The sequence below is a fragment of the Phocoena sinus genome, chromosome 2 (genome assembly GCF_008692025.1).
Source record: "Phocoena sinus isolate mPhoSin1 chromosome 2, mPhoSin1.pri, whole genome shotgun sequence".
Classification (NCBI taxonomy): domain Eukaryota; kingdom Metazoa; phylum Chordata; class Mammalia; order Artiodactyla; family Phocoenidae; genus Phocoena; species Phocoena sinus.
The window spans coordinates 140,231,927-140,240,682 of NC_045764.1; positions in this window are offsets into that span (position 1 = coordinate 140,231,927).

Genomic DNA, 8,756 nt, shown 5'->3' on the forward strand with positions numbered 1-8,756 from the left:
CTCTGTGCTCCGGGAAAATTCAAATATGAATAAGACATAATAAGTACTATCACTCCAATGTATTACAAGATGTTATGATCAAGAGCTAATTATTATGGGAGCCCAGAGCCCAGTGTAATACCTTGTGACCAGGAGGGGGAAATGGAAAAAAAAAATTTAAAGGAAAAAGAGGGCATGATATATAAGCTGAACCTTGTGACACTCAGAGCTCGCATTCCCTCCTGGCTTGACATCTTATTTGTTCATTTGTTTATTCTTTACTATAGGCCAGGAACTATCCAAATGAGTCACATAGGTTATTTTCATTTTATTAATAAGTGCTCAACCGGGGTTGAATTCTTCCTCCCATTCCTTCACATCTTCCCTAGGCCACCTTCAGATTTAAGAATTAGGATACTCATTACCCTTCACTCTCTGTGTGCTGGGATATTGAGGGATAGGGCAGAATCTAGGGGTCTCTCTCTTGAGTCACAGCAACAGGAGCCTTACCAGGGACTTAGCTGGTGTAAGCAAAGGGGAGGAATTGTTAGAATTCTGGGCAGGGACACACAGCCTCAGCAAGCAGGGACTAGCAGCAGGACAGGAAAGCCCTGAGGTCTTTCTTTGTCTCTGTCCCTTGCTGTGATTGTACTCTATTTTTTTCTCTCATTAAAGAGGGGTTTTCTCTGAGGACAAGGCTACATGGTGCAAAACGGCAGATCAAGCTCTCACATTTTCATTGGCTCCTTTTAAGAGAGCATCCAGAAGTTGGTCTAGAATCCCTGGATAGGGGGCTTTGGTCCAGCCTAGGTCAGGTACCCATGTCTGGTCCAATCAACTATGGTCAGGACATCAGAGGCGTGTTGCGCAAAATGAGTGACTGGGGCTCTCTGCTGTTTCAATGTGTGCTGGGAAAGAAAAAGAAGAAAAGGAGCCATTGCCCCAGAACACATGCAATGATTGTCTACTTACGACATCTTTGATTTTTTTCCTCAAATTAAATTTATAATAGTGGAATTAATGGTCTAGGGATAAGAATATTCCTTAAGTCCTTGATTAAGTTCCGCCACATTGCCAACACTATCACTCCCTTTCTCATCTTGTCTAAGTTGATAGGCCCCAAATTTGAAACTAATCATCACTTTCATCTCTTTAGTTACAGAGCTAAAATAGTTAAAATATTTTCCACATATTTAGTAGTCATTTATATTTCTTTTCCTGCAACTTGTCTATTAGCGTTCATAGCTTATTTTTCTATTACAGTTTTAATGCTTTTGTGATTTATTTACATGAGCTTTCTACACATTGATTTTTACATACAGGAGTATACCAGATTTCCTTTGGGATTTCTTTCATTGCTAAGCATAAATGCTTAGAAAGTCTTTGCCTTAAAAATTCCTCCCCCTGGAATATTTCAAACAAAAATACTCCTAAGGTTTACCAGTGATATTCACTGAAGAATTTTAATAACAAAAAATATAAACAACTTAAATATGTATCAGTTGAGGGATAGTAAAATAAATTATGGTACATTCATACTATGGAATATTATGTAGCCGTTAAATATATGGGAGATGTATATGTACTCATATGGAAAGGTATCTATGACATTAAGTGAAAAAAGCAAGAATTACAAAATTTTAGGTTAAGTAGTACTCTATATTAGGAGAAACCTGATGTATAGTTAGATATATAGATATCTAGAAAAGGTAAATATCTAGAAAAAGTCTGGAAGAATATACTTGGAACTGTTAACAGTGAATATTTTGGGGCATGGGTCAGAGGTAGGTAGTAAAGATTAAATTATTACTGAGATACTGTTTCAATTGGTATAAGGAATATGCATCTCCTAAATCTTATTTAACAAAACATTTTAAACTTACAAAGAGCCATAATGAGTAATATAACAATAGTATAACCACATGACTCTAGAAATAAATACCAAAGTGGTGGAAGTCTCCTATGTAACAGTCCCCCGTCACATCCCTTCTATCTCAGAGGTTACCATGACCCTGAATCTGGAGCTTATTCTTCCCATGATGTCATACTTTTACTAAATAAGTACATTTTCCTAAACAGCATGTAGTACTTTTTTCATATTTTATGATTGCATACAATTGGTGTTATACTGTACATTATCTTCTGTAACATAATTATTCACTCAATATGATGTGTTTTTAACTTAACCATGTTGATAGAGGTACTTTGGATCATTCACTGTCCCTGCTATATAGCATTCTACTTACAAATGTTCTGCAGTTTATTCATCCTCTTATTTTGTGATGTTTGGGTTGTTTCCAGCATTTTACCGTCTTGAACAGTGGTGCTGTGAACATCTCCTTGTGTACTGTAGTTTCTCCAGTGTCTGTAGTGGCATCAGGTCATAGGGTATGAGCTCTTCAACTTCACAAGATAGGGGCATATTGCTTTCCTAAATGTTTGTACAAATTTACAATCTCACCAGCAGTATATAGGAGATTCTGATGTCCAAAAAAATCCTTCCTCATCCAGAATGTGGACATTTATCTACATTATCTTCTAATTTTTTTTTTATTTTTCTCTGACACTATACCGTTTAATTGAGCTCGAATTAATTTTGGTATATGGTGTAAAATGAGAACCTAAGTTGATTTTTTATAAATAATCAATCTTCCCACCATCATTTATTGTTACAACAAGTCCTTCTTCATTACACTTTTAAGTCTTTTTCTTCCTTATTCTCACCTGATGACTCGTGTAGTTGAATTTTGGTATCATGTTGTAGAGCTCTCCTAAGTATTATAATTCACTGAGATTTGATTGCAATTGCATTAGGCCCAAGAATTATTTTAGCCTAAAATCCACACTGGACAGATCATTCTTCCACTGTCAAACTGAAATGACTAAACTCCTCACTGCACAAAATCCAGTATCCTCAGCCACTACTGAAGTCTCCCCAATATCTGTATCCTCTTCTCAACTTTCAGGCTCATCATTTCAAGCAGGCCTGTGTCCTCTTTGTCCCCTAAGCTTTCGTCATCTATTTTTATCTCCAAACTTTGCTCATGAGGTTCCCTCCTGCCAGAAATGCTAACCGTTCCTTCCATTCCCTTATTTTGTTTATTCAAGACTTTTCCTTCCTTCAAAGAAGAAGGAAGGGGTCCTAGCTACTCTAAGAGTCCTAGTCAGGAGTTATCCCACTATCTTGCATTGCAATTCAATTTTCTCATGTGTTTGGATTTAATCTCCCCAATTCTATGATTGTGTTAACTCAAATAAGAAAAGGGAAGCAAGTAGAACTTGCCTGGAGAGAAATTGGTAAGAACAGTTGCTGGTAAGAGGATCAGCAACCAGCTTAGGCATTCCACTTTTAAAATCTGTAATCTGGAGGTGGAGAAAATAGCAGGACAAATGGGAGACAGAAGCTCAACATCTCTCATGGTGCTTCAACATCCCACCATGCCTGGATATGGCCAGATGCAACAGTGGGGAAGCCAGATAATAGAGAAATCCACATCATCTCCATAAAACAGTGCTTTAGGGTCTGCCAACTTGCACACACATCATCTCATTTAACCCTGAAAAACTCTTTGAAGTAGTGACATGATCTCCATTTTACCAGGGAGGACACTGAGATTTAGAGGTTAAATGAAATTCCAAGGTCACAGTCAAACAGCTTGGAATACGCAGTGCTAGGTCTACAACTCCAGCCTTCTAACTGAAACCTACGACCACTCTTTTTTTTTTGCGCTACGCGGGCCTCTCACTGTTGTGGGCTTTCCCGTTGCGGAGCACAGGCTCAAGACGCGCAGGCTCAGCGGCCATGGCTCACGGGCCCAGGCGCTCCGCGGCATGTGGGATCCTCCCGGACCGGGGCACGAACCCGCATCCCCTGCAGCGGCAGACGGACTCTCAACCACTGCGCCACGAGGGAAGCCCTCTCACCACTCATTTTATCACACCCACGGTTGTTTCCATGATAACTGTGTTAACTTTTTAAAGTGTCTTTATTTATTTGCCAAGCCCCGAGGCATGCAGGATCTTAGTTCCCCAACCAGGGATCGAACCCATGCCCCCTACAGTGAAAGCATGGAACCTTAACCACTGGACCACCAGGGAATTACCCTAAAATTATTTTTTAAAAATTTTAATTGTGGCAAAAAACCCACATAATATAAAATTTTCCCTCTTTTTTTTTTTTTTTTTGGCGGTACGCGGGCCTCTCACTGTTGTGGCCTCTCCCATTGAGGAGCACAGGCTCCGGATGAGCAAGGCTCAGCGGCCATGGCTCACGGGCCCAGCCGCTCTGCGGCATATGGGATCTTCCCGCACCGGGGCACGAACCCGTGTCCCCCGCATCGGCAGGCGGACTCTCAAACACTGCGCCACCAGGGAAGCCCTTCCCTCTATTTTTAAGTGTATAGTTCAATCGTGTTAACTATATTCACTTTGTTCTGTAATAGATGTCTAGAATTTTTTCATCTTGCAAAACTGAAACTCTTTAGCCATCAAACAACTCCCCATTCCTCCCTGCCCTCAGCTCCTGGCAACCACCATTCTACTTTCTGTTTCCATGATTTTTGACTGTTTAGATATCTCATATAAGAGGAATCATACAGTATTTGTCCTTTTGTGACTGGCTTATTTCACTCAATATAATGTCCTCAAAGTTCATCCATGTTGTAGCATATGATGGGATTTTCTTCTTTTTTAAGGCTGAATAATATTCCAGTGTGTGTTTATACCACATTTTCTTTATGCATTCATCTGTCCATGGACACTTGTGCTGCTTCCACCTCTTGGCAATAGTGTAACGCTGCAATGAACATAGAGGTGCAAATATCTCTTCAAAATCCTGCTTTCAATTCTTTTGGAATATACACCCAAAAGTGGATCACATGGTAATTCTATATTTAGTTTTTTAAGGAACCAGTTATCTTTTAAACAAATAGCCCCATTCTCACGGACTCTCCTGCAACATGTTAAGAGGCGGCATATTGCCTTTCCTCTAATTAAATTGAAAATAGCAATCATGCTCATACACAACCATTACAATATGTTTAAACTTCTTACTTAAGATGCATCAATTACAATGTTGGCAACTGTAAACACTTCCATTTCCTCCCATTCTCAGTTGACAAGCCGCTCTTCACTTTTAATACCCACTCCCAATTATCAGGGTCACTAGATCAGAAGATACATCATGGAAGGACCTATCTGTTTTGTCCAATACTGTGCCTGAAGTAAGTAATGCAGTCTCTGAAATAGAATAAGCACTCAAAAAAATGGATAAATGGGACTTCCCTGGTGGTGCAGTGGTTAAGAATCCGCCTGCCAATGCAGGGGACACGGGTTCGAGCCCTGGTCTGGGAAGATCCCACATGCCGCGGAGCAACTAAGCCCGTGCACCACAACTACTGAGCCTACGCTCTAGATCCCACGAGCCACAACTACCGAGCCCACGTGCTGCAACTACTGAAGCCCACACGCCTAGAGCCCATGCTCTGCAACAAGAGAAGCCACCTCAATAAGAAGCCCGCGCAACACAACGAAGTGTAGCCCCCGCTCGCATGCAGCAATGAAGACCCAACGCAGCCCAAAATCAATCAATAAATAAAATTTAAAAAAAAACAAAAACGGAATGTTATTAAAAAATGGATAAATGAATAAGTACATGAACAAAAGACCATGTTTCTGGGTATAGTTTGAAAATTGAACTTAACCCCAGAAGTGGGTGTTGTCATTGATGAGAGAGAATAGTTTAGCACTTCTTGTTCCAGCAAGCAGGAAGTAGAACACAGATGGCAAAGAAACACTCAATGACATGAATTTTGCCAGAATGGTAACATCCCTAGGATGAATTCAGACTAAATCTCTGCTGATAATGTAGGATCATACTAACCACAAGGATTTGTGGAGCTCAGAGGATTTGGGGAGCTCAGAGAACCCTTGGAATTCTAAGGTCTGCCAGATTGATGGGACAGTGCTCTAGGTAGGAAAAGCCAAGAGAGGGCGCTAATAGTGCAGGATTGTATTTCCCTTCTCTTCTGCCAGATGGCATGAGCCCTGGGTAGAGAGCATCAGAAGCAAAAGCATTGTCACCCCAAGTGGAAGATTCTCTGTTGGCCAGCTTGCTGTGCATTAGGCTGACTGATGCCCTCTATTGGGGACAGGGGTGTAGAAGCAAAGAGAGGATTAAACACACTGAGGATAGTTATTGTCTCAATGAGAAAGCAAGCTCTCCTGTTAAAGGCTGCTGTCCATACATCTTTGGACTTAATATATAATCTTATGAAAGGAGAAATGGGATTACATTGTATCAATGTAAATTAAATTTAGACTTAAAAAATTACATGAATTTATAAAGGATATAGGCACCAGAACAAATTGCTCAGTGGAATCTGTGCTCTGTACATATCTGAAGAATGAATGAATTGTAGCTCTCTTCCATTTTAATGAGGAGATGGAATTCAACAGAAAAGTATCTTCTAATAGGCATGTCTTTCCAAAGGGAGGAAAGACAAGGTTAAGTTGTTCAGTGATTTTGTGAAATTTTTTCCCATTCTCTTAGTTAAGAATTTAAATTCACACTAGCAAATCAATACAGTAAATAGTGGGACCTTTTATACACTGCTCTATAGCGGGGTCAGCATGGTTTAATGGAAAATCTGCTAAACTTGGGTCAAAAAGACTTGAGTTCTGATATTGGTATTGATTTGACCACTTTAGCCTTTCAGAGAATTATCAGTTCCCCTTGTCTACACTGCCAACAGAATGATACGAATCTCATCATTGTCACTCCCCAACATAAAATTCTTTATGGGCTCCCATCACCTATAGGGCAAATTCTGAACACCTCTGTCTAGTACGTCCCTTCATTATCTGACTCCTGCTTACCTAACCCGCGTTAACTTACATCATTTGCCCCTCACTTCATGACAGGCAACACTGAATGGTCCGTAGTTTCCTCAAGATACACCATAGTCGTTCAAGCTTCCTCTACTTGAATACCTTCCTCTCTTCATTTACTTGGCAAACTTCTCAACATTCCTGTCCCAGCTTAAATGCCACTTTCCTCTGACTTTCCTCCTGGAATTCCTGTGTGTCCACTGATCCTTATCTGTACCTCCACAATGACAACTGTATTATAATTAGTAATTTGCATCCCTGCCTCGCCATTAGACTCTTCCCTTGCACCACACCTTTTACTTTTCTGACTGTAAAATCAGTATACTTTTATCATATAAATTCAAACAAAGTGTAGAAAATAAAATGGCCTCTCAAAACCCACTCCCAAAGATAGCTCTTGATAACCAAAGAGCAGGAACCATACGTTTCCATCTTTGAATTTTCAGAACATAACAGTGCCTGGCACATAAGAGGCCTCTCTAAGTAGTGTTGAATAAATCCATAAAATGAAGATGGCATAACTGGCTATACCAGCCAATAGAGTGATGGAATCAGGCGGGATAATAAATGTGAAAGGTCTTCAAAGACTGTAAAACGTTGTGCAAGCACAAATTTTTGTGATCAGTGACTAATGGTCGTGGGCCTCATTTTATCTGACTTCTGCTACCTGACAAACTCGGTTCCAGTGATGACAATGATGATATTGATGGCTAACACTTATCGAGGACTTTTCTTGTCCCAAGTACTATGCTAAGTGCTTCACCCATATTAATTCATTTAATTCTTATAACAACCCAAAAGGTAAACGCTATTAATTGCTCCATTTTTTTCAGATGAGGAAGCCCAGGCACAGAGAGGTTATGTAACTTGCCCCCCAAATCCACAGAAGCAATAATTAACATAGCCAGGACTTAAACGCAGGCAATCTGACATCTGAGTCCACACTCTTTTTTTTTTTTTTTTTTTTTTTTTTTGTGGTTCGCGGGCCTCTCACTGTTGTGGCCTCTCCCGCTGCGGAGCACAGGCTCCGGACGCACAGGCTCAGCGGCCATGGCTCACGGGCCCAACCGCTCTGCGGTATGTGGGATCTTCCCGCACCAAGGCACGAACCCGCGTCCCCTGCATCGGCAGGCGGACTCTCAACTGGTGCGCCACTAGGGAAGCCAAGTCCACACTCTTAACCACACAGATCACATTACTGCCTCCTACAGACAACCATGAGGATGTCACCCGTTTTCAGAACAGAAGCCACTTCGTAAATACAGTCTAGTTTAATCAATGAGGAGGCTACTGGAACCAAAAAACAAGAAGACTGAAGCTAAATGAATGCAGCATTGCCCCTAGGCTAGGGACTAAAGACAGGGTAGAAAACTAACAAACCTGGCGTTAACTAGAAACGAAAACTAACCAGTAAGTTTTTACAAAGCAATCTTGCAAATGTTCTGAATGTCAGAGATGAGCATAAGCCTTTAGAAGGAAGAGCTTCTGAATGTGCACAATTGCAGGATGAGTCAACGGCGAGGCCCTGAACTGGCACTGAGCAACAATTCTCCAGAAGAGTAATATTAACAACTTCATTTATTATCTAGTGGTATTGACGCTAGGAAACAGGCTCAGGGAAACACAGTCCTCAGAATTAAAACAGTGAAAAATCAAGACATAAGAGATGCAATGAGCCATCTGCGGAGGTAACTCACCCTAAGAAATGTTTTGTGAATGTGTTTGCAGAGAAACTCAGGAAGACCTGAGTCCGATGCTCGTGACTAAAATTAACCACGTATCTTATGCCTCTGTGTCTGTGCACATGTTGTTCCTTCTGCCCATTTTATCTTCTGTTGCTCTTTTCTCCCCTTTCTCCAGTCTATCAGGTAAACTATTTTTCTTTCAAA